The following is a 24,336-nucleotide window of genomic DNA, read 5'->3' as shown; positions in this document are numbered from 1 at the left end:
ACTTGACAAATGGAGTTGAAGATGATTATATGGTTCTTATTCTTTATTTTTGATGTAATATGTGAATATCTTATATCTTACATGTCTCTTTATGTATCACGCCCTGTATCATGCCCCTTGTATCGATACATTGGGACATGATACATGAACAGACACGTAATAAGGTATACTTTGTGTTTATTTGATGCATTATGTGGTATCAGCTTCACAAACATAACTCTTTTAAATCTGCTTCATGAATTTCAGTGAAACATCACACAATGAAAGCACACCATATGAAGATGTGCTTGAAGGAAGCTCATTCTGAAGTCTTCAAGGAGAGATAATTGGACTTTAGGTTTTTGATTGTTGTCTCGTTTTAAAATACATAATTTTTGTCCATTATATAAACAGGTATGCTGGGCTTTTTTAGTACAGGGGTTGACCACTTTGTTAGATAAGGTATTTCATCACAAAAGATTTAAAGTTAGGGGTGTTTATTATCAGAAATTGATTTTAGCATTCATAATATCTGTTCATTAGTGTGTAATTACCTTTAACAACTAAACTGATAGCTTAGAATGAGCTCTTCATATCTACATGGAAGCACGCCCCTGATGGAGGCTGCCATGTTGCACCGCCATCTTGATATAGTTGCCCAAAAAGGACATTTTGCAGTGTGGCCAAAAGACTGTAGAAAAAAAGAAGAGAAATCAGCTGTTGCTCCCCTACTGGTTGCAAGTGCAGCAGGCCAACAAGTTCAACTATCCAACAATACTGAATTACATATAGTATATATACACAGTAATAAAAATCTATTTTTGTCAATATTGCTTCAAGAGTCTCTCACTGTGGGCAAATACGTTTGGTTTATTAACCTTTGCCATCCTGCTAATGAACAGCCAGTGTGATGTTTGCTCAGTATGTGCTTTCAGAGCATAGTTTCACTTTTGTGAATTGTCAGTCACTGTGCAGCCTATAATTCATCCTCACAGATAAACAGTCACTGTCTTGAAAGCTTGCGGCTGCTGTGACACAGTTGGAAGGTCTAATTTTATTTATTTGCATGAACTTGCTTGTTGCACAGCCGTAAAAATCAGTCAAGGTAATGCAGTTGTCAAGACAAAACATTCCAGTATGCTTTGTAGCATATTGAGCAGTTGGATGTGGGCATAAATTGGCGCCATAAGCATAAGGTCAGGTCTGGGAGCATGCGCTTGTGCATCACCACATGCACCTTACAATGAAATTGCATTGGGTCCTGATTGGCAACCACCCCAGCAGATCACCAGTCCATTCCCAACTTCCAACAGTACCCATCTATCTGTCACAGCCAGGTGGTACATTCACTGGCACTGGGCCTTTTTCCAGCTGCTGGGCTTTCAGCACTGAAGCACCTACGGACCTGATCACACTATGATGTCATAAAGGTAAAGGGTGAGTCCGATACTCTTTTTAACAGAGCTTCAGAGATGTGCGACTTCAATTTATTTATATAGTGCCAAATCACAATATGTCACCCCAAGGCACTTCACATGGGTAAGGTCTAACCTCACCCAGCCCTCAATCGTAAGGAAAAACTCCCTAGAGACTTGAATTGGAGAGCTTTTATGCAGACGATCAGTGCTAAAACCACTGAGCCATCAGACACTTCACACATAATGTCATAGCTAAGGGCCCCATTCACACATAGTGCGCATGAAGCAAAAATCGTGTGCAAATTCGTAGCTGCCTCGAATGCCTCGTACACCTGTTGCTACAATTATTTGCGCACACCAGTGGCTGAAAGACAGAGTGTGCGCTGTGCGAGCCCATTGATCCCTCTCGCAGCAGGTGTTGGCCAAATTCCAGCTGACACACACGAACATCTAACACCACTTTTTGGCACTTAGAAAATGTGTGACCATTTGTACTTTCATCACGACAACAGTCAGCAGAAAATCACTGTCGAGCTGGATGTCTAAGTGCCCTTCGACTGTGAGGTTGCTGAGTGCACGTGACATGCCAGAGTTTCGGCTCCCCCTACAACATGTTCGCAGGTGTTGTGTGCCCCCCAACACGTGCATGCGTGTGGTTCCCCCCGCAGGCAAGGTACCTCTCATCTGATCACAGAGTGACAAATTGGTGTATGTGCTGAATGGACGGGGGCGTGGCAGCTGTTGATAACTCTGATCCTGTACATCAGAGCTGCAGAACACTCACCATGTTTTGACAGACCCGCGCGTGTATATGCTTGCTGTCCTCACTTCAAAATACATTAAAAAACATATATCACTTCTGTGACTGGTTGCAGAGTGCACACATTGACAGGCTGTTCCAGCTGGACTGGACCACCAGTTTATGTGGACATGCAGAAGACGATTTGAACGTCACATCTGTCTGACAGGACAGTGAGCATCGTGCCACAGGACCATATGACAGGCCAACACTATGACAAATATGCCACTTACAGTCACATATCAGCAGAAATACACTGTACCAAACACTGTTTGGTCAGTTATCACAGCGCTTTTTTTTCTTTTTGTAGAAAATACATTTGTCTGCTTGTTGATTTTAACCATTTCACGCTCCTGTTATGAGACAATGATTGTGGTGCAGTGGTAAGGTTTCTGTATGGTAATCAGAGTGTGTGGGTTTAAATCCCGTGAGTGTTTTTTTTTTAACCAGGGTTATTTAACGGGGTTCTGTATTGCGTCCCCTTTTATGTATTATTTATATCAACCCAGTGATATTCACTAATTATACAGCTGGTTTTTATTTTATTTTCCTCCACATCAGCAGCATGATGTGGTGCAGCTCGTCCCACAGTGCATGCAGCTGCAGCAGCTCACACTGTGTTCCTGCTCGAAACACACCGTCGTGTGCACAAACCGTTGCACTGGGATCATGCACACCTGCCTATCAGCGCAATGTTTCGTGGTGCACTAATTTGAACTGTTTTGCGCTGTTTCGCTGTAATTTGACCAAATTCGCACTATATGTAAAGGGGCTCTAAGAGTTACTCACAATACAAGCAGTGCTCTGTTGTTTTTTACAGTATAACTGATAATTTTATGACAGAATCACCCAGCACGGAGCTGCAGGTTCTCAAATCATATTCAAAGTTCAGCCAGTACAGGTGTTTGAGACATCAAAGTTTCCCCTTCGCTCCCGATTCCAGTCATGATTCTTCTCACTGCTTTCAAGTACCGTAGCAGATCGACACTCCTCAGACTTGATGGCTAGAAAGCATCAAGTCGATTCCCCCTCTTTTTGCCATGTGTAGAGCTTTATGCGGGATTCCACGGTCGCTTTCACCCCGCCTTCTTTCCATTCACCACATTTCCACGCCTCCAACTCCTTTTTACTCCTTTGTGAATTGTGAGGAAAACACTCACTTCCTCGTTTCACGCCAACACCACTCCTGTCAACTGTGCTGTTTCTCTGAGTTTGGGCGAAAGCCTGCTGCTTCTGTGTGGGTGCAACATATTGCACCCTGCGTAGACGCATACACATTTGTAAATCAAGCATGAGCATTTACATGCAGAGGTGTACAATCATGCGAAATTACAAACTCAAAAGCACATGGTCTGGGATCATGTTTGAGTGTCGCACACCTCTGCATAAACGACACCACAGGTGTTGCTGGGTCTTGAACTGTAACCACCCGGACGGACAAACGGACCATTGTCACCTCTACAAACTGGCCATCCATCTGTCACAGCCAAGTGAAGCATAGGTATCCCCTTGGGCTCCTGTAGCCACTGGGGTCCTCAACACTCAAATCAAATCAAATCAAATCAGTTTTATTTATATAGTGCCAAATCACAACAAACAGTTGCTGCAAGGCGCTTTATATTGCAAGGCAAAGCCATACAATAATTACGGAAAAAACCCCAATGGTCAAAACGACCCCCTGTGAGCAAGCACTTGGCAACAGTGGGAAGGAAAAAACTCCCTTTTAACAGGAAGAAACCTCCAGCAGAACCAGGCTCAGGGAGGGGCAGTCTTCTGCTGGGACTGGTTGGGGCTGAGGGAGAGAACCAGGAAAAAGACATGCTGTGGAGGGGAGCAGAGATCAATCACTAATGATTAAATGCAGAGTGGTGCATACAGAGCAAAAAGAGAAAGAAACACTCAGTGCATCATGGGAACCCCCCAGCAGTCTAAGTCTATAGCAGCATAACTAAGGGATGCTTCAGGGTCACCTGATCCAGCCCTAACTATAAGGTTTAGCAAAAAGGAAAGTTTTAAGCCTAATCTTAAAAGTAGAGAGGGTGACTGTCTCCCTGATCTGAATTGGGAGCTGGTTCCACAGGAGAGGAGCCTGAAAGCTGAAGGCTCTGCCTCCCATTCTACTCTTACAAACCCTAGGAACTACAAGTAAGCCTGCAGTCTGAGAGCGAAGCGCTCTATTGGGGTGATATGGTACTATGAGGTCCCTAAGATAAGATGGGACCTGATTATTCAAAACCTTATAAGTAAGAAGAAGAATTTTAAATTCTATTCTAGAATTAACAGGAAGCAATGAAGAGAGGCCAATATGGGTGAGATATGCTCTCTCCTTCTAGTCCCTGTCAGTACTCTAGGTGCAGCATTTTGAATTAACTGAAGGCTTTTCAGGGAACTTTTAGGACAACCTGATAATAATGAATTACAGTAGTCCAGCCTAGAGGAAATAAATGCATGAATTAGTTTTTCAGCATCACTCTGAGACAAGACCTTTCTAATTTTAGAGATATTGCGTAATGCAAAAAAGCAGTCCTACATATTTGTTTAATATGCGCATTGAATGACATATCCTGATCAAAAATGACTCCAAGATTTCTCACAGTATTACTAGAGGTCAGGGTAATGCCATCCAGAGTAAGGATCTGGTTAGACACCATGTTTCTAAGATTTGTGGGGCCAAGTACAATAACTTCAGTTTTATCTGAGTTTAAAAGCAGGAAATTAGAGGTCATCCATGTCTTTATGTCTGTAAGACAATTCTGCAGTTTAGCTAATTGGTGTGTGTCCTCTGGCTTCATGGATAGATAAAGCTGGGTATCATCTGTGTAACAATGAAAATTTAAGCAATGCTGTCTAATAATACTGCCTAAGGGAAGCATGTATAAAGTGAATAAAATTGGTCCTAGCACAGAACCTTGTGGAACTCCATAATTAACCTTAGTCTGTGAAGAAGATTCCCCATTTACATGAACAAATTGTAATCTATTAGATAAATATGATTCAAACCACTGCAGCGCAGTGCCTTTAATACCTCAGGCACCAATGTGGTGGATCATGCACAGAAGAACGTGGCACATGTTCAACATGTTGGAGCTCACTTTCCCTCACAAAGCAAGTGATACGCTTTTGATGCAAAGTCACAACAGCTGTACCTAAGGACCCTCAGAAGACACATAGGACCAAAGACATCCATTCATCTCCTTTGGTCACCAGTTAGCATCCAAGTCTCACAACCATACCCTACGACAGAAAGCACCCAGACCCTAAAAACATACTGGCATTACCAAACACCTGTCTAGTAACCTCATGACACCATAAGCTCTTCATATGTGTCACTGGAAGTTGAATGCACAGGACCCACAGACATGAATGTCACCACTGAGATAAGTGATTGTCTCTACAAACTCAACACTTTCACCACACAGATACACTTCTGATGGCTAAGTCGGGGAAGTCAATGAAAGCCTGGATCCTTGTCTAAATCCAGGACGATTGCAAACCCAAACACTCAGGTTCCTGACTCAGTTCAAGTGCTGCAATCAGTGTATCCATTGATTCTGCAAAGATCAAAGCATCTGCTGTGAAATTAAGATCAGGAAAACTGTCCTTGCCAACAACAACACCTAAGCCACTGGTTTCCACAACCCCAGCCAACACCCAGTGTTGGATTCAGTTCACCGAATTTATGCAAACTCATCTGAAAATAAACTCTTCTGTGTTGTTTCTCTATAAATGTGTAATTATTTCATTCAGATCAATTGAATGCTATATACTGAGGGGAGAAAACAGAAATCTGTCTCCTTCAGCTCATGTATCTGTCTGACCTCTCAATGTCACACATACCGGCACTGTTCTCTCCACTCAACAATAAGTCCTGTTTACAGGAAAACCAGAGTGTAATTATCACGTTTTACGGTTGTGATTACTACAGGCATGCCGTGAGAGTTGTAATAATATTACATCTGTCCATGTCCTCTCCTGTTTTCCTGCACTGTGGGTCTACTTCATCGATCCAGTTTGTACCACACAGTGTGTTCAGACCAACTGTGAAGCTATCAGCTAAATGGCCATTCTTTCTGACTTCTTACATTAGCCATGGTATCAAAGCCAATCCCTGCTGTGCTAAATGGGCCTACAGACACCACACACACACACACACACCACACACACACACACACACACACACACACACACACACACACACACACACACACACACACACACACACACACACACACACAACTGGACCAAACAACCAAACAAATTACAGTGGTAGATAATATACCGTTCCAGTGGGTGGGTGACACTGGAATTCACTGAGTGAACAGACAACAGCATTGTGTATTTTGCATTAGTGATAGTTTTGATACACACACACACACACAAAAACACACACATATATATATATATATATATATATATATATATATATATATATATATATATATATATATATATATATATATATATATATATATATACGAGGTCTGTTAGAAAAGTAACGGACCTTTTTATTTTATGCAAAAAATATATGGATTTGATTCATATGTTTTTACGTCAGCCAAGCTTGAACCTTTGTGCGCATGCGTGAGTTTTTTCACGCCTGTCGGTTGCGTCATTCGCTTGTGAGCAGGCTTTGAGTGAGCACTGGTCCACCCCCTCATCGGATTTTTATTGTCAGGGAAATGGCGGAATGATTTGGGCTTTGTTCCATCAGAATTTTTTCAGAAACTGTTATATACAGGCAGCTGGAAACCATTTTGGAAAATTCATTTGGGTTTCGGTGAAAATTTTTTGGGCTTCACAGAGATTAAGGAGTGTTACTACCGCTTTAAGGACGGCCCTGGGACATGCCTATCTCGGCTTTCAGTGGCTTACCAGTCGAGTGAGTATAAGAGAAATTGTGGAGAGCTGGGCATGTCCCAACTTGTCCTCTGACACTCCAAAATGGAGGTGTTCTTTGTCTCGCTCCATCAGCAGCTCCGCCGTGACGCGCGAAGCCTCCGCGCGGCTCTTCCATGACAAAATCTCTTGTTAAAAGTGAAATCTGCCGGAAAATGGTTGATGTCCAGCTCTTGTGATAACCAGAGAAATTGCACATGATTGTCCCGGAGCCATACAGCCATCCGTTTAGAAATGAAATGGTCGTTTCTGCCTGTTGATCGCGGCTCGTAGCGCGGTGCGCCGTGCGCCATTGTGTTTAAGTGTTGTTATTGTAGTTCATGTTAATTTAACAGTGTTATTGATTTATTCTGTTTTGTAGTTTAATTGGTTTAGTCAGTTTAGTTAAGTGTTATGTTGCTCTTGTTGTGTGGGCCGCTGAAGAGGAGGTACTGCTGGCCCACCACCACCAGATGGCGCCCTGCTTGAAGTGCGGGCTTCAAGCACAAGAGGGCGTCATAGCAACCGGGAGTGACAGCTGTCACTCGTCATCAGCACCAGCTGTCACTCATCCACATCACCACCACCTTAAAGGCCGGACTGCAACTCCACCTCCCCGCCGAGAAATCAGCTACCTTGGAGGTAATTTTCTCTGCGGACCCGGGGACGAGCCTGGTCGGGCGCCAGGAGGCGCCTGTTGAGGGGGGGGTCCTGTTGTGTGGGCCGCTGAAGAGGAGGTACTGCTGGCCCACCACCACCAGATGGCGCCCTGCTTGAAGTGTGGGCTTCAAGCACAAGAGGGCGTCATAGCAACCGGGAGTGACAGCTGTCACTCGTCCACATCACCACCACCTTAAAGGCTGGACTGCAACTCCACCTCCCCGCCGAGAAATCAGCTACCTTGGAGGTAATTTCTCTGCTACACTTAACTCTGACTTAGAGTCTGAACTTCTTTGCAGCCGTTTTCCTGTGGTGTGCCTTATCTGAGGGACTGGCGTTTGGTGTGATCAGCGACGGCTTCGCTTCACACCCCAACCAGATAAGTAGTTACACAGGAGCTGCACGAGTGTGTGACTGGAGGTGGAGGTGCTCCCTCCCAAAAGAACACAGACTGTGGGATTACTGAGTGTGCGTGCTCACACTCACCTGTGCTGTTTCTGTTCTCTGCCAGCAGTGTCAGGTCTGACAGCTGGAGACGGTGGCCAGCTGGGGACTCAGGACTTGGCGGCTCCGGTGTTCTTCAGATCCATTGGCAGTGAGGGCCGTGTGGGATCCGGCTCGGTTCTGGACGGACGTCTCCTATCCTCAAGCCTGCCCACACGTCACCCAACGTGTAATTGACTGTAGTTCCAAACTTGTTGTTGTCTGTATTCCGTTGTGCACAATTTACAACATTAAATTGTTACTGTTTGGCTTATCCATTGCCCGTTCTTTTATGCCCCCTGTTGTGGGTCCGTGTTCCTACACTTTCACAACAGCTCTTACCATGCGTGAGTTAAGTCTCATGTTGGTACCATGAGTGAAAATGTGTAATGGTTTTAATGTCTTCTGCCATTGTCCTCTTTTTGTCAAATTAAAAGCATCTGCTTACAGCAGCTGTCCATGCATGAATGCATGCGTGTGTGCAACTTCAATCACAGACAAACTGTGGAGAGGTGACATTTGCCATTTGGTATGCTTATGAATTTTGGGTGAGGGATGAACACTGCAAAAATGGAACATTGATTGGACTAATATTTTTGGAGAAGCTACGGATATTTATTAACAACCCCCGAACAATGGATGTTGCTAACTACTTTCTGGACTCACACCCCATTCCAGCAGAGGGCGGTTAGTCATCTATATATTAAAAGCAAGAGTGCATGATTTCATTTAGTTAGTTCAATGTCAGTACATAATATAATTGTAAATACATTAAAAATACATGGATGACACAAGAAAGTGAAAATGCTTATTTCCACTGTGGGCTATTTAAAAATCAAATGACAAAATACAAGTAAAATAATAATAACAATAATAATAATAATAATAATGATGATGATAATAATAATAATAATAATAATAATAATAATAATAATAATAATAATAATAATAATAATAATAATGTGTATATGATAATGTGAACTTAAACAATTTAAGACAGTAAATTTGTTGTATGGCTGGGGGGCCTGGCTGCCTTTTTGTTTCTGTCTTTTGTTTTTCCTTCCAGGTGGCTTGCATTTGGGACTGAGTGGTTGTGTTGCTGAGGTTATCAGGACCTTACCCTGATCACCTGCGGCTCGTCAGGACTCACAGCTGTGGTGCATCTATATGGATTGGAACATGGTGGCATTTAAGACTGGAGTATACAGTGTGTGTTTGCCAGAGACTCGACCTTGTGACCAGACGGGTGAGATCGTCGTCTCAGGAGCCATCTCATCATCAGTGGATGCAGAGAACGTCCAGGGTTTGATGCACGGTCTGTGAAAGAGGAGGGGGTGAGGTCTCACGCTCGTCAGCACACTTCCTGAGACTCGGTTTGTTGCGGCCACCTGGGGGGTGTCGGCGGGGTCCTTGGGTCCGAACGGCTTCTGGCTCCGGACCGTTAGCGCTGCTGGGAGCGCACCGTATCACCACCACGCCAGACCGCACACTCTTTTGTTGTTTTGTATCACATCACTGTTATGTATTAAATTCAGTTATCCTTTGTACCGTGCTCTGCTTATTTCATACTGGGTCCTTCAAACGCTGGTCGGTTCTCCGAGCTGCGTCCGACACATAACAGTAGTCTCTGGCCAAACATCACGGACCCAGCGGTAGCAGAGACGGTAACGCGCCGGGAAGGCGGCAGCAGACGTTCAGAAGTTACCCGGATCAGTCGCGGGTGCTCTCCACCCAGATGGTGCGCGTTGGAGAACCCATTACCGAATACTGATTTGAGCGCTCATGCAGCCATGTTCCTGTGTGTGCCTTATCCGAGGGTCGTGGTGGAGTGTGACTGGCGACGGCTTCGCGTCACGCTCCGACCGGATAAGAGGTTTAAACGGGAGCTGCAAGAGTGTGTCTGTAATGGGTGCACGCGCACGGCGGTCCTCTGTGGCACGGGTCGCTGTGCTTCCCGTGTGACAGTTGTAGCCCCGTTTCCCCGGATGAAGATAACTACTGCGTCTGTTGTGTCAGCTCCGGTGTTAGTTAGTTGAATCACATTTTTGGTTGTGTGCTGCTCACAGGAAAAGCAGCATGAATTATTTTCTGTCACCAAAGGGTTTTTTTTTCATTTTTAGCACTTTGGTTCCCTCTTTTGGTGACTGAGTCACATTACCGTCAAGCTCTTAAGTTGGAACAGGTGTGTTCCATTTGTTTGAGCTTGACGGTATAAACCACTTATTAGTTTTGTGTGTGTTCATTTTGTGTGGGTGTTTTTTGAGTTGGTTTTTGTGTGGGGTTTTTATTTGTACACTATTTAGTGTCTGGGGTCGTGACCCTGCAGTTCTGTCAAAAAAAAACAAAAAACAAAACAAGACCCAAGCAACCTTATGTTAGTCTGTTAGTCTTTCTTTTTATTTCTTTCAGTTTCACCTCCCAGGGTTTGATGGGACGGTCCCCTGGGGGGTCATGGGGGGGTATTTGGGTTCTTTTTTCTTTTTGTTTTGTTTTTTGTTATGCCCTCTCTTCTCCTCTGACTCCAGCCGTGTGAGCCGTAGTGTCGGCGTTGCTGGAGCGGTGCAGTTTGGTTATGCTGAGCGTTTCCCAGGTAACCTCTGCACCTGGGGGGGAGGGGGGGATGTTTTTGTTTGTTGTTTCCCTGTTCCACCTCCGGCTTCAGCACGCCCTTGAGCCGTCTGCCATCGGCGTGGCTGAGGTTGGGGCAGTGGATATACCCGCAGCTAGTGGCTGGTTTAGAAGTCGGAGGAGTGGCGCCGTTTGTGCTGTCTGCCATAACCGCTGTTCCACTCCTCCCGGTTGGCTTCTGGGGTATAGTCACGGTTGGTGACACTGGACGTGCTTCCAGTTTCCACTGCGCCAAGGGGGTGGGGTTGGGGTTGTTTTGTTTGTATATTTTTTTTTCTCCTTTTGTTTTTCCCCCCAGTTTTCAGCCCTCAGGGTTTGGACTGTGGTGTCCTCTGGGGGGAAAGGGCTGTGGGTCCATCTAGCCATAGACGGCCGGGGCTGGGTCCATTGGTCATGAGGGGAGGCGTCTCCTGGGGTTGACGAGTGGTCCTCTGGGAGGCGCTGGGAGTCCCCGTGGGTGACGTTGGATCCCAGAGGGCCCTCGGCTGTGGTTATTACTCCTAGAGCTGGCGGGAAGTCCTCTGGGGGGTGTTGGTCCCTACATGTCGTTTGGGGGGGGGGTGTTGTAGCGCTTTTGTTTGTGAGCTTGGGTTTGGGGTTTTTCTTTTCTCCTCTTCCCGGGGTTTGGGGGGGCGGGCCCCCGGGGGAGGGGGGGGTGGTTTGGTTGTTTGTGTTTGTCTTTTTTGTTTTATGACTAATGACCGCACATGGTTGGATAAAGGCTGACCGCACAGGTTTAAGAACTCCTGGCCACACCTGTGCTAAGTGACTGACTGAAACAAAGGCAAGGATGCAGCCAGAGGAGAGGACATCAACCATTCTGTTGGAAGACGAATGCAGATGCGGTTTCCAGCCATGGTCCCTGGAGGGGGGTGACCGTTAGCGCTGCTGGGAGCGCACCGTATCACCACCACGCCAGACCGCACACTCTTTTGTTGTTTTGTATCACATCACTGTTATGTATTAAATTCAGTTATCCTTTGTACCGTGCTCTGCTTATTTCATACTGGGTCCTTCAAACGCTGGTCGGTTCTCCGAGCTGCATCCGACACATAACAAAATTAACATTAAAAATTACATAATTAACAGAAAATAAAAGGGTTGCATTCCTCTTTTAAAAATTGTTGAGGTCTAAGGTTCTAAAAACATTCTGGAATCACACGTCATTCCAACTCATTATACAAGCTTTGCTTAATTTATTACCACCCTTGAAAAATGTCAGCTACCTATTTTATAAACACTTCTGAATCTAGAGCTTGTGGATCCACATGGGCAACACACTAGTGTGTGTGTGTATATATATATATATATATATATATATATATATATATATATATATATATATATATATATATATATATATATATATGTATGTATACAGTGGTGGGCACAGATAACCAAAAAATGAACTTCGATAACAGATAACAGATAATCGGATAACTGAAAAGTTATCTTTAATAAAGATAAACCCGATAAACCACCCAAAAATGTATCGGAAGTTACAGATAACCGATAAATTCCAGTATTGTCTTGCAACTACTTACAAACTGAATTTGAGTTTTAACACCACGATCGCTTCTGGTAGTATCAAAAGTGATAACAGACCCAAACAATGAGCCCACACTTCTGTCTTTGAACATTTTGCCTCCTGCTGGACGCGCTTGTTTACTACATGGCTTCCAGCACAGAAGCAAGCTAAGACCAGCCACAAAGGCCAGCTCTCTACCCAATCACAACGCTCCGGTCAGGCGGAGGTCTTGGAAAATAAAGCCCTGCTGAGTTATGGTTTTGTGTATAAATAAAATGAATACTGATAGAATAACTCCATTAATGTCAATTCTGTCATTTGTACAAGGTTAAAATGTAACATATATCTTTAATGTTGAATAATGTACTAATTCTGAAGTTTTGTAAAAAAAAAACAAAAAAAAAAACAACCAGTTCTCCTTTGCTTGCAGAGGATAGAGTTTCTTTTTAAAGCAGCTCTTCCCTGTTTTGCAGAGGGTAAAACTACACATCAGCTATGAAACATTTAGCAGGTAGGTGCTCAACTGATTTTAAGTTTTATAAATATTTGTAGCTGTTCGGCTTTATTTACCACGTTATCGGTCTAAAAATTATCGGACAAAAATTTATTGCAAGATAATTAGTCAGATAATGGTTTTTAAAATTATCTAAAAAGATAATCCGATAATGAAAACATTATCTTCGATAATTATCGGTTATCGGATTATCGGAACTGTGCCCACCACTGTAAAACCACCATTAAAACAACAAAGAAGTATAATATTATCATTTGTCCTTTAGGTTAAGATATGATGATATGATTCATTCATAGTTCATAGTATAAATAGATCTATTCAGGGGCTTACGTATTGATGAGTCATGTCTATTACTTTAAAAATAGTTTTACTTTACTAATTGTTACCCTCCAATACATGTACTTATCCCTATCTCTATCTATCTATCTATCTTGCTTGTGTTCAGGTGTGTAGTTAGTGGTATGCGACAGGTGGGGTGCAGTGAGTGCCATTTTAATTTTAATGATGAAGTCAGTGAAGTAGAGATAGTTCTACTTTGCCGTGGCCTTCCCCGTGGCCCAGCATAATGGACTGCAAACAGTCTCTGAATTAAAGTTAAAGTGTTCCAAACCCAGTCAACAGAGCCGGCCTGAAAAAGCATCTGCACACATGCCTGCAGACACACAACACACCTGAACCCAAACAGCCCTGAGTCATCCCATCAGTGAAGAGGGCAAGAAGGAGGAGTGACTTAGATTTGTTAAATTTGGAAGTGATTTGCTAATTTTCCATGGCTCTAACTACAAGTCTGGACCACTTTTAGATTTTGTTTGTACCTACAAAAACAATTCAAAAGAAAATTGGTGGATTTAGGGATTGAATGTATTAGTAGGAGTGGTCCCTCACATGACCCCATCATTCAGAATACAAAGGAAAATCAAACAGACAAGGTATGAAGTCCTGTCAGTCTTTCCCATCTTGACATTTCTAATTTAATGCACGGTTTGTGATATGACGCTCATAAGTGGTGTAAAACTCAGGTCTGGGATTACGGTTTTGAGCCATGCCTCACCATATCCACCACACTCCAGAACCACCTTGGGTCCTGGATGGGAATCACACAGATCAACAACTGCTCCATCCTGATATCAAGAAAGTGCAAATCTGAGAACCTGAAATGGTGCCATTATTATTAATAGTAAGTACTTCTGATGCTTTAATTAGATTACATTATGATTAATAGCTCTTCACACATTGTCCGAATAAGTACAAATCAGGGTGAATCACAGCGGAACAGCTTGTATGAGCGAACCACGAAAACATCGAGCCTACGGGCAGGCGTGAACGATGCCGCTGCGACAGTTTTGTGCACGCAGGAACACAGTGCGAGCAGCTGCAGCATGTGTAACCACATCGCACAGATGCTGTGAAAATAAAAAAAATAAAAAATACATGCCACCCACAGGAGTCAAACCTGCACTTTCTAAAAGCTCTGACTGCCAGGCTGAAACATTACCACTGAGCTACCATCGCTGTCCTGTGAAAGGTGCAGGATATCAAGAAGGACATGGATGTATTTTAAAAATATATAATCGCACACCATATAGAAACACCGCATTCTATTGAATCCCTCTTATCAAACGTGCAATACAAGTATGATCCATCTGTTCCTCTGTAGATGACCCATGATCACAGACGTACAGTCATGAAACGACATGAATGAGAAGCAGTGCACCCTTATCATGTCCACATCTGCTGGCAGCATGTCCAGCCGGCCCCGCGCACATGTCCTGCTTGATATGCGTGTCTTGTGGATGGCACGCCGCAGGACATACACTGCGTCATATTGAACAGAGCTCACGTGGGTGACGTGACATTCAGATTGACTGCTGCGTGTTATGATCTGACCGTCCATATCACCTGGGGCAGCCTGTCAATGTGTGCGCCATGCACACATTTGCTGCAGCCCATTGCAACAATGATATGTTTTTATGTATGTCCACGTGAGGACAGCAAACAGACACGTGCGTCACAGTAGACAGTTGTTAGTCCATGACCGTCCAAACATGGTATGTGTTCTCCAGCTGGGATGTCCAAAACCACAGACTCCACAGCTGCTCCTGTCAGTGGACACACCCCCTGTCAGTTCAGCGCACACTCCAACGTGTCACTGTGTCTGTTTGCAAAGCCATACTTGTGGGGCACTTAGACAAATTTCACATCCAGCTCAAAAGTGACCATTTGCTAACTGTTGTCATGCTAATAGTGTGAATGGCCACACACTTTCTAAGTGCCAAATGAGTGGTGTTAGATGTCCATGTGTGTCAGCTGGAATTTGGCCGACACCTGCCGCTCAGCCACTCGTGTCCACGAATAGTTGTAGCAACAGGCGTACAAGGCGTTAGAGGCAGCTACGATTTCACATGTATTGCACACTATTTCTGCTTCAAGTGCACTTCATGCGCAATTCGACCACATTTGCACTATGTGTGGAGGGGCCCTAAAGTTTGACATATTTTGGGAAACCCTTTCATTTCTGTGTTGCCCATAGTGTTCTTGTACATATTATGACGTCACCGGAAAATTTTCCACAAAAACCGTCAACCCAAGTCGAGTCAAATCAGGGAGCATGTGCTGGTGCCACACTGCTCAGTATTCACAACACCACGGAACTGCCTTGGGTCCTGGTTGGCAACCACAGAAACAAACAACCAGTCCACCGGTTCAAAAGCACCGAGGTTATACTTAGATTATACTCCCGGAATGTTACAATGTATGCAATTGTGTGTTTTACTGATTCATTTATTTATTTTGTTGCTGTTGTTTCTATACGTTACATCGTACAAATCTGGCATATTCCATCACCAAGCTATGTGCGAGCAACTGTGATATTTACAAGCCGCCGGTTTGTCACAGTTATATAGATGTCCTTCTTTCCCTTCCCTTCATTCCTCTGGGATACATATTCATGAAAGTGACAATTTTTCAGAGGTCATGTTTTGGTTCTCGTTCTGTGTTGCTACTCTGAATATGATGTTTCCTCAGAGTTATTCTTAGAATTTTTCCTTTGTGTCAGAGTGTTTTCTTGTGATGTTTATTTGTGCTGTTATTGTGACATTTCCTCTGTGTTCATTTTGGTTCAGTGTTCATGTGTCTCTGGACTTCCGGTTTTCACTGTTTGGTGTCCTTTATGACTGCTTTTATGATGTCCCTTGTCACCAGAATGTATTAGGTTCTACCCGGCTCTCTGAAGTTTTTTTGTTGTGTTTTTAATTCCTCATTACAGATCTTTTACTGCCGTCCCAGATTCCTGTCTTTAACTTGACATCTTGGACTGTGTGGTCTGAACACCATCGATTACTGAACTCTGTCAAGAACATTTACCCAATAGGGATTCTTGCAGCCTGAAAAAAGTTTGAAAACTACCAAATAAAATCATAAAAGTCAACATTTTGAGCATAAACATTCAGGAGAGCTAAGAGGACAGAGATAACACCAGTTAACGAACAGCTGCAACCTCTCACTGGATGAAAAGGCTGATTGGTATACTAGGAAACCTAAGCACATTGCATCTACATTGGATTTTTAGTTAAAATTCAATTTATGCTCTCATTAGAAAATGCAATATTTTTGATAATGTGCCTCTTGGCCTGTACATTTTATTTAATACAGTCAAATGTAATTTGGCAAACAGCTGAACAATTCCATTATATTAAACCTCAGAGGTTTTCACTTGGGAAAATTATTTCTGTTTCCTCAGAGTGTCTGAATTTGTTCATAAGGAGGATGTTGGACCAACAAAGAAGGTGAAAGAGTGCATAATTGGTTCGAAATATTGAGCCATCTACCTCCATGCCTAATGTTCCGCAAGTGTGTTCAACAATCACATTTCAACATTCAGTAAAATCACATCACAGAAATGAGAGAAGCTTTGATTATCATTTCCGTGAGTCTTTAACATTATTATAATAAGTGACAGTAAGCAGTGAATTCAACTGTGAAGTGTCACACCTGGAAAGCAGGTACATGATGTCCACAGTGAAACACACCACATAAAAATGAATAAAAAAAAATCACAGTCCTTTTCTGTTGCAGACTTACGTTTTTGGAAAAGTGTTTCTTCCTAATAAGTCAGAGAGTGCCGCGCCCTACACACCACCAAACATCTAGAGTCCAACCTGTGATCTGTGCAGGATAGTAGTAGTAATAGTAGTAGTAGTAGAATGTGTTGTTGGTGATGTAATGCATGAATATACTCTGTGTGTATTTTCCGTTGAAGTAATTCTGTTGCTCAAAAACAATTGTTTTCAAAGTGGTACACAGACAATTTCACAGGCTCTGCAGCAGTAGCAGGAGTAGCAGCATGTGTTTAGATTGTGGGATTTTAGCAGACCATAAACTTTATTGAACTGATTCCACCATCTTCATCTACTTGGAGTTCAGTTCCCCCCCCCCCACACACACACAGACAAGCACACACTACACAATGAAAACAAATGTTTCACAGCCAGATTGATGCTATTCCCCCATTTTTCTGTTGCTGTGTAAGCAGATAAAATGTCTATAGTTCAAGTGTTATATAATATCCCTTGGAGGTCAGTTAACACAATCAAGACAAAACTTGACACAGTACGGCAAAACCAGATCTGGTCCTGACCTCTCTGGGGCCCAAAGCAAAACTCTGCTCAGGGGCCCTCCGACCTGACCTGTGAGTCATCTATTTGCCATTGAAACAACGTCACACCTGACACTCCAGTGCTCCCATTACAATCCTCCCTCCTTCAAAACTCCATGTGTCACTCAGAAAACAGACACACACACTCAGAACAAAATGAAATCAAATCATAATTTGAGCAACATTTGTCTGTCTGATTGTTCACCTCCTCTTTCCAGCCCCTTTGGCCTGTTTTCACTAAACAAGATATATGTGGATGATGGTCAATGCTAGAATTACCCTAAGAGGTTTGTTTTGGCAAAAGCCAAGGTCACTGGGGTCAGAGGTCAAATATTTTCCACTGTGATTATATCAAACCTGATACACATGTGGAGGGAGGATTTCCACACAAAGTCAAAGGTCAATCACTGGGGTCAAGGTCATGTGTGCCTCTCTGTTTGTTGGGCGACTCCTACAAAGTGCTTTCGCTGATTTGTGCTATACGTTGTATGTCAATGAAGGTTGACCCCAAAATTTCCCTTAAAGAAGTCATTCAATAGTTTTCTATACCCGCAGAGCCAAAACACTGACAAATACTCACTCAAACCTATGGGCAATTTAAAGTTTCCAATTCATCAACCTGTATTTCTTTGGAAATGAGAGGAAGCCAGAGCACCCAGAGGAAACCCACACAAACTCCACACAGAAAGGACCAGGTTGGAATTGAACCCAGGACTTTCTTGCTGTGAGACAACATAGCTAACCACTAACCCGCTGTGCTGCCACTTAAAGAATTCATTTTGGCAAAAGTCAAAGTAAAGAATTTGATTGTCAACCCAATTTGGCCCAGATTTAGCACACACAAAAATTTATAAAATTACACTGCACTGTAAAAAAAAAAAAACAGTTGTTTTTAGGGGTTTGGGGAATACTTGCAGCCTCAGTTGTTAAAATAAATCTGTGAAAAATATAGTAAAATATGTAAATACCTTTACAAATAACACTAATTTTACAGTATAAAGCTGTTGTAACTTACAAAAAAGAAATGCACATTTTAAACCATTACATCCAACAGCATTTGTATTGCTAAATTAATATCATCATGCAGTTTTTAAGGAAATTATTTTTGTGGAATTTAAATGCAGCTCTATCTGATTGAATCCCATTTAATGAGATTTTGTTGTGCTGCTTCCATTTTGCTCAGAGCCACCACAGTATATTTAATATACTGTGAAGTTAGCGACACCAGCAACCATTGTCAATTGTCTTCCGGGGGCCAGAGCAGGCGACATTGAAGGAAATTTGAAATTGCTGGCTAAGGCTAAGCGTAAATTTGGTAAGATTGTAATTCACGTCGGCAGTAATGACACTCGGTTACGCCAATCGGAGGTCACTAAAATTAACATTAAATCGGTGTGTAACTTTGCAAAAACAATGTCGGACTCTGTTGTTTTCTCTGGGCCCCTCCCCAATCAGACCGGGAGTGACATGTTTAGCCGCATGTTCTCCTTGAATTGCTGGCTGTCTGAGTGGTGTCCAAAAAATGAGGTGGGCTTCATTGAAAATTGGCAAAGCTTCTGGGGAAAACCTGGTCTTGTTAGGAGAGACGGCATCCATCCCACTTTAGATGGAGCAGCTCTCATTTCTAGAAATCTGGCCAATTTTCTTGGATCCTCTAAACTGTGACTGTCTAGCGTTGGGACCAGGAGGCAGAGCTGTGGTCTTATACACCTCTCTGCAGCTTCTCTCCCCCTGCCATCCCCTCATTACCCCATCCCCGTAGAGACGGTGCCTGCTTCCAGACTACCAATAACCAGCAAAAATCTATTTAAGCAAAAAAATTCAAAAAGAAAAAATAATATAGCACCTTCAACTGCACCACAGACTAAAACAGTTAAATGTGGTCTATTAACATTAGGTCTCTTTCTTCTAAGTCCCTGTTGGTAAATGATATAATAATTGATCAACGTATTGATTTATTCTGCCTAACAGAAACCTGGTTACAGCAGGATGAATATGTTAGTTTAAATGAGTCAACACCCCCGAGTCACACTAACTGTCAGAATGCTCGTAGCACGGGCCGGGGCGGAGGATTAGCAGCAATCTTCCATTCCAGCTTATTAATTAATCAAAAACCTAGACAGAGCTTTAATTCATTTGAAAGCTTGTCTCTTAGTCTTTTCTATCCAAATTGGAAGTCCCAAAAACCAGTTTTATTTGTTATTATCTATCGTCCACCTGGTCATTACTGTGAGTTTCTCTGTGAATTTTCAGACCTTCTGTCTGACTTAGTGCTTAGCTCAGATAAGATACTTATAGTGGGCGATTTTAACATCCACACAGATGCTGAGAATGACAGCCTCAACACTGCATTTAATCTATTATTAGACTCTATTGGCTTTGCTCAAAAAGTAAATGAGTCCACCCACCACTTTAATCATATCTTAGATCTTGTTTTGACTTATGGTATGGAAATAGAAGACTTAACAGTATTCCCTGAAAACTCCCTTCTGTCTGATCATTTTTTAATAACATTTACATTTACCCTGATGGACTATCCTGCAGTGGGGAATAAGTTTCATTACACTAGAAGTCTTTCAGAAAGCGCTGTAACTAGGTTTAAGGATATGATTCCTTCTTTATGTTCTCTATTGTCATATACCAACACAGAGCAGAGTAGATTCCTAAACTCTGTAAGGGAGTTAGAGTATCTCGTCAATAGTTTTACATCCTCATTGAAGACAACTTTGGATGCTGTAGCTCCTCTGAAAAAGAGAGCTTTAAATCAGAAGTGTCGACTCCGTGGTATAACTCACAAACTCGTAGCTTAAAGCAGATAACCCGTAAGTTGGAGAGGAAATGGCGTCTCACTAATTTAGAAGATCTTCACTTAGCCTGGAAAAAGAGTTTGTTGCTCTATAAAAAAGCCCTCCGTAAAGCTAGGACATCTTTCTACTCATCACTAATTGAAGAAAATAAGAACAACCCCAGGTTTCTTTTCAGCCAGGCTGACAAAGAGTCAGAGCTCTATTGAGCTGAGTATTCCATTAACTTTAACTAGTAATGACTTCATGACTTTCTTTGCTAACAAAATTTTGACTATTAGAGAAAAAATTACTCATAACCATCCCAAAGATGTATCGCTATCTTTGGCTGCTTTCAGTGATGCCGGTATTTGGTTAGACTCTTTCTCTCCGATTGTTCTGTCTGAGTTATTTTCATTAGTTACTTCATCCAAACCATCAACATGTTTATTAGACCCCATTCCTGCCAGGCTGCTCAAGGAAGTCCTACCATTATTTAATGCTTCAATCTTAAATATGATCAACTTATCTTTGTTAGTTGGCTATGTACCACAGGCTTTTAAGGTGGCAGTAATTAAACCATTACTTAAAAAGCCATCACTTGACCCAGCTATTTTAGCTAATTATAGGCCAATCTCCAACCTTCCTTTTCTCTCAAAGATTCTTGAGAGGGTAGTTGTAAAACAGCTAACTGATCACCTGCAGAGGAATGGTCTATTTGAAGAGGTTCAGTCAGGTTTTAGAATTCATCATAGTACAGAAACAGCATTAGTGAAGGTTACAAATGATCTTCTTATGGCTTCGGACAGTGGACTTATCTCTGTGCTTGTTCTGTTGGACCTCAGTGCTGCTTTTGATACTGTTGACCATAAAATTTTATTACAGAGATTAGAGCATGTCATAGGTATTAAAGGCACTGCGCTGCGGTGGTTTGAATCATATTTGTCTAATAGATTACAGTTTGTTCATGTAAATGGGGAATCTTCTTCACAGACTAAAGTTAATTATGGAGTTCCACAAGGTTCTGTGCTAGGACCAATTTTATTCACTTTATACATGCTTCCCTTAGGCAGTATTATTAGACGGTATTGCTTAAATTTTCATTGTTACGCAGATGATACCCAGCTTTATCTATCCATGAAGCCAGAGGACACACACCAATTAGCTAAACTGCAGGATTGTCTTACAGACATAAAGACATGGATGACCTCTAATTTCCTGCTTTTAAACTCAGATAAAACTGAAGTTATTGTACTTGGCCCCACAAATCTTAGAAGCATGGTGTCTAACCAGATCTTTACTCTGGATGGCATTTCCCTGACCTCTAGTAATACTGTGAGAAATCTTGGAGTCATTTTTGATCAGGATATGTCATTCAAAGCGCATATTAACAAATATGTAGGACTGCCTTTTTGCATTTACGCAATATCTCTAAAATCAGAAAGGTCTTGTCTCAGAGTGATGCTGAAAAACTAATTCATGCATTTATTTCCTCTAGGCTGGACTATTGTAATTCTTTATTATCAGGTTGTCCTAAAAGTTCCCTAAAAAGCCTTCAGTTAATTCAAATGCTGCAGCTAGAGTACTGACGGGGACTAGCAGGAGAGAGCATATCTCACCCGTGTTGGCCTCTCTTCATTGGCTTCCTGTTAATTCTAGAATAGAATTTAAAATTCTTCTTCTTACTTATAAGGTTTTGAATAATCAGGTCCCATCTTATCTTAGGGACCTCGTAGTACCATATCACCCTAATAGAGCGCTTCGCTCTCAGACTGCAGGCTTACTTGTAGTTCCTAGGGTTTGTAAGAGTAGAATGGGAGGCAGAGCCTTCAGCTTTCAGGCTCCTCTCCTGTGGAACCAGCTCCCAATTCAGATCAGGGAGACAGATACCCTCTCTACTTTTAAGATTAGGCTTAAAACTTTCCTTTTCGCTAAGGCTTATAGTTAGGGCTGGATCGGGTGACCCTGGACTATCCCTTGGTTATGCTGCTTTAGACGTAGACTGTGGGGGGGTTCCCATGATGCACTGTTTCTTTCTCTTTTTGCTCTGTATGCATCACTCCGCATTTAATCATTAGTGATCGATCTCTGCCCCCCTCCACAGCATGTCTTTTTCCTGGTTCTTTCCCTCAGCCCCAACCAGTCTCAGCAGAAGACTGCCCCTCCCTGAGCCTGGTTCTGCTGGAGGTTTCTTCCTGTTAAGAGGGAGTTTTTCCTTCCCACTGTTGCCAAGTGCTTGCTCACAGGGGGTCGTTTTGACCGTTGGGGTTTTTCATAATTATTGTATGGCCTTGCCTTACAATATAAAGCGCCTTGGGGCAACTGTTTGTTGTGATTTGGCGCTATATAAAAAAAAAGTTGATTGATTGATTGAATATGGGATCCATATATTGATCTGGTTTTTCAAACACAACTCCAGCTGCATAAGGGAATGGGCTTTGAACGTGGGATATTTTGATTAGGAGGCAAGCACGTTTACTGTTTGCACCACTGTGCTGTCACAGAATAGGAAATGCGGCATAGTGCAAGTTCCACCAGAAGAGTCAGATTTTAAGTATCCATTCAGAATCATTTACTTTACCACAGCTGTGAACCCTAAACAGAAGCAGATGACCCCATTATTAATCAGCCTCTCAACCAATAAAAATCACACGTTCCTGAAAGCATCAAAGTTCTCACTCATGCTGTTTACAGCTCACCATTAAGACACTCCTCCACCACCCTACTGCTCCGCCTCTGCCTCTTCCAACTGCAGGACTTCAACTGAGATCATCTCAGTTCTAGCCTCTAGTCTAGTATAACATCCTGCACATTTTCTTAAGGTATTAAAAAGTATCAGCTTCAATTTGCCTCCATGGTCTTTCTGGTAGAACTACTCTGAAAATATAATGAATTGTTTATATTACCATAATAACATTTTTACTGTATTTGTACAAAGCATGTTAAATGAGGAGTTCTGGAAAAAAAATCACGTCTGTTTAGAACTGAGTAGGCTATATATTAAGAGAATGAAATGGATTCTGCGATCCATTACACTTTAAGACTATATTCCCACACCTGACCTTGCTCCATTCTCCTTGTATTAATATTTCGCACATTACAATAGTTTTACATTGTAAAACACAATATTTTCTGGAAAGGTATGTACATTTTTTTACATAATTCATAATTCATTTTATTGTGTAAAATAGATGTATGCAAAAATGTACATAAAGACACATCATAATAATAATGCAATAAAAAAGCAATTTAAAAGAAAAAAACCATTTTAAAACCTGGTGGTGTTTGTGTTATAATACAAATCATAATTTATTTTAAAAACACTAGGTGAGGAGACCACTTCTCATGGTAAACTATTCTATATTCCAGTTGCTTGATTGCTGATTTTTTTTTTTTCCTAAAATTCAACCTGGGCCTTTGTACTTCAAGGCTCCGTTCATGGCCTCTCAGGCCAGCATAGATTCTCATTTGAAAGAAATCTACAAAATTTACATTTTCAAAACCATGCGCAATTTTATAAATCTCGATTAGGTCACCTCTAGTACATTGGTCTTCTAAGGTAGTTAAACCTAATTCTAAAAGTCTGTCTTCATAAGACATATGCTGCAATTTTGGAACCAACTTCATGGCCCGTCTCTGGACTTTTTCTAAAATATTTTTAGCTTTCTCAAGGTATGGTGCCCAACCTTCAAATCAAATCAAATCAAATCATTTTTATTTATATAGCACCAAATCACAACAAACAGTTGCCCCAAGGTGCTTTATATTGTAAGGCAAAAGCCATACAATAATTACAGAAAAACCCCAACGGTCAAAACGACCCCCTGTGAGCAAGCACTTGGCGACAGTGGGAAGGAAAAACTCCCTTTTAACAGGAAGAAACCTCCAGCAGAACCAGGCTCAGGGAGGGGCAGTCTTCTGCTGGGACTGGTTGGGGCTGAGGGGAGAGAATCAGGAAAAAGACATGCTGTGGAAGAGAGCAGAGATCAATCACTAATGATTAGGGTTAGGGTTA

Source organism: Thalassophryne amazonica, chromosome 4, assembly GCF_902500255.1.
Source record: "Thalassophryne amazonica chromosome 4, fThaAma1.1, whole genome shotgun sequence".
NCBI classification, from domain to species: domain Eukaryota; kingdom Metazoa; phylum Chordata; class Actinopteri; order Batrachoidiformes; family Batrachoididae; genus Thalassophryne; species Thalassophryne amazonica.
This window is presented reverse-complemented; position numbering follows the sequence as displayed.